The sequence below is a fragment of the Physeter macrocephalus genome, chromosome 17 (genome assembly GCF_002837175.3).
Source record: "Physeter macrocephalus isolate SW-GA chromosome 17, ASM283717v5, whole genome shotgun sequence".
In the NCBI taxonomy this organism is placed as follows: Eukaryota; Metazoa; Chordata; class Mammalia; order Artiodactyla; family Physeteridae; genus Physeter; species Physeter macrocephalus.
This window is the reverse complement of record NC_041230.1, coordinates 46,711,984-46,715,449: the sequence shown is the minus strand read 5'-3', so window position 1 is coordinate 46,715,449 and position 3,466 is coordinate 46,711,984.

The following is a 3,466-nucleotide window of genomic DNA, read 5'->3' as shown; positions in this document are numbered from 1 at the left end:
GGCACGAACCCGTGTCCCCTGCATCGGCAGGCGGACTCTCAACCACTTGCGCCACCAGAAAAGCCCTACCTGATTTTTTTTTTTTTTTTTTTTTTTACGATGTGTTTATTTTAAGAAGGGTGCTTATAGCCTCTATTCAGCATGGTCAGGGGGAGATAATTAGAAATGCAAAATCTCAGGCCCCATCCCAAATCAGAATCTGAATTTTAACAGGATGCCAGGTGATTTGTTTGAACTTTAAAGTTTGAGAGCCACTGCCTTAGCATACATCTTCCTAGAAATCAGTCTACTCTAGATATTTATAAATAAACTTTTAATTATAGAATAGTTTTAGATTTACAGAAAAATTGGGAAGAGTTTTCATATACCCAACACCCCGTTTCCCCTGTTAACATCTTATGTTACTAAGGTACATTTGTTACAATTAACAAATCAATATTGATACAATATTAATGAAAGTCCAGAGTTTATTCATATTTCCTCTGTTCCCCAATGTCCTTTCTCTGTCCTGTGACACATGGAGCACACCACATTACACTTAGTCATCATGTCTCTTTAGATCCTTTAGACCATGACTTTCCTTGTTTCAGTGACCTTGACGGTTTTGAGGAATGCTGGCCAAATATTTTGCAGAATGTCCCTCTATTGGGATTTCCCTGCTATTTTTCTCATGGTTAGTCTGGGGTTATGAGTGTTTGGGAAAAAGACTACAGAGACACAGTGCCATTCTCATCACATCATATTAAAGGTATCCACTATCACCATGATTTATCAGCATTGAGGTTGACCTTGATCACCTGGCCGAGGTACTGCTCATCAGTTTTCTCCACTGTAGAGTTACCTCCCCTCCCCCTTTCCAAACTGTCCTCTCTGGAAAGAAGTCATTGTGTGCAGCCCACACTTAAGGAGTGGCAGTGATGCTCTATCTCCTTAAGGGTGGAGCATCTATGGACGTTATCTGGAACCACTCTAATATATATTTTTAAAATTAATTAATTTTATTTTTTGGCTGCGTTGGGTCTTTGTTGCTGCGCGTGGGCTTTCTCTCGCTGCAGCGAGTGCGGGCTACTCTTTGTTGCCGTGCGTGGGCTTCTCATTGCGGTGGCTTCTCTTGTTGCGGAGCATGGGCTCCAGGTGCACGGGCTTCAGTAGTGGTGGCACATGGGCTCAGTAGTTGTGGCACGCAGGCTCAGTAGTTGTGGCACACGGGCTCAGTTGCTCCGTGGCATGTGGGATCTTCCCGGACCAGGGCTCGAACCCGTGTCCCTTGGATTGGCAGGCAGATTCTTAACCACTGCGCCACCAGGGAGTCCCTGATATTTTTAAATAAACTTTTGTTTCCCTTACAATTCCTTGAATGTAATAAAGGAATAAGTGTTTTTGAATCAAAGAGTAAGGAACTGCAATTAGGGCTAGGATTTCCCCCACTTCTTCGTTTCTCCTGAACCAGAAGTACAGAAGAGACTTTTCTCTTGGACGCCATATGGGGCTATAAGGGTGCAGGGGCAGAAACCAGGCTTAGCTGTTTTTGGGGGGTTAGGGTCTGGCAAATCGAAAATGTGGAGTCTGGCAACATTTTAAAATTTGTATGTTTTTGGTATCTCCATGCAAATTTGATCATTGTTCAATTTTTTGGTTTGAACTGTAATTACAGTTTGGTACTGTGATTAGATAAGTTATTACCATGGGGGAAACTGGGTGAAGGTTACACAGTGGAGAGGGTGTTGCAATCAGGAAAAAAAAAAAAAAATGTCTGAAAAGACCCCTTAGGGGGTTGATAATGAAAAAAAAAAAGTTGAGAAACACTGTTCCCAGATGATGTTCGGTAGGTAATCGAAGAGGGCCACTCTGAGAGTTTGGGTAGAATGTATTGTTAAAACATGTGCTTGAGGAATATCTGAGATCTGGTACTGTTTGCCCACTTCAGGGATGAGGCAACTGAGACCGAGAAAGACATGGCTTGTCCTGAGCCATTCAGTGATAACGCTGTGGCAGGCCCAGGACAAGAACTGGGAACTTCTGAGACCAAGACTAACTGTCCTCCTTCCACCGTAAGCTTCAAACAAGTGCTTATCAAATGGCTGTAATGTACCTGCTTTCTTGGTCATGTTCTCAGGCAGTCTCCACAACATTCCTTAGAAGTACAGACATACTAGCCCACGTTGGCAAAAAGAAGCACCAAAATCCATCCCAGCTCAGAGCGTGTGGCCCACTTAGTTTTTTTTCTTTTTAAGTCATTTTGTCACCATTTTTCTTAATATAAATTTATTTATTTATTTATTTTTGGCTGCATTGGGTCTTCGTTGCTGTGTGTGGGCTTTCTCTAGTTGCAGTGAGTGGGGGCTACTCTTTGTTGCGGTGCGCAGGCTTCTCATTGTGGTGGCTTCTCTTGTTGCGGAGCACAGGCTCTAGGAATGCGGGCTCAATAGTTGTGGCACATGGGCTCAGCAGTTGTGGCACGAGGTCTCAGTAGTTGTGGCTTGTGGCTCCAGAGCTCAGCCTCAGTAGTGGCACACAGGCTTAGTTGCTCCGCGGCATGTGAGATCTTCCTAGACTAAGGCTCGAACCTATGTCCTCTGTATTGGCAGGCGGATTCTTAACTGCTGCGCCACCAGGGAAGTCCTGTGGCCCACTTCTGAGGGACTTCAGGGCACAATACTTAGCTAAGAATTCGATAAATGTGTAAATGGTTTGTGAACAGAAAGAAGGTCCAAAAAAGTTTGAGTTATGCACTGACTTGCTTTAAGAGATATTTTCTAGAAGTACTCATCAAAGAGTGATCTTCTTTATATTCTTTTTTTTTTTTTTTGTGGTACGCGGGACTCTCACTGCTGTGGCCTCTCCCGTTGCGGAGCACAGGCTCCGGACACGCAGGCCAAGCAGCCATGGCTCACGGGTCCAGCCACTCCGCGGCATGTGGGATCTTCCCGGACCGGGGCACGAACTCGTGTCCCCTGCATCGGCAGGCTGACTCTCAACCACTGGGCCACCAGGGAAGCCCCTTCTTTATATTCTGAAATACACAGAACAGAATTTTAAAATGTGGTCACCCCTGATGGAAACCTATTATGTTCATGTGATTACCAGTGATTCCAGAGAAGTTCTAAGTATGCATTTATAGGATCTGCTTACTAGAAGGAGGACAATCATTAAGAATAGCCAATTCCCACCCTTTTTTTTTGTCATATTAGAACTGTGATGCTAATGAACTCAGATAGTGAGAGACTAAGAAAGTAAATACGTTTTTTTTTTTTGGTGCCAGTGTACAAATCGTGCAATAGAGCAAACAGACGTATAAGGACAGAGGGAGAAAAACAGAACTCAGCAGATACATAGAATTCTAACTGAGCGCTATTTTGACAAATATGCAGTGTGTTCAATTAAATTAAGTAAAAATGGAGGAAGCCCCAGACATCCCTTAATAATACTCAGAATGGCACAAAGGCAGTCATTTGGGCTTCTGTGT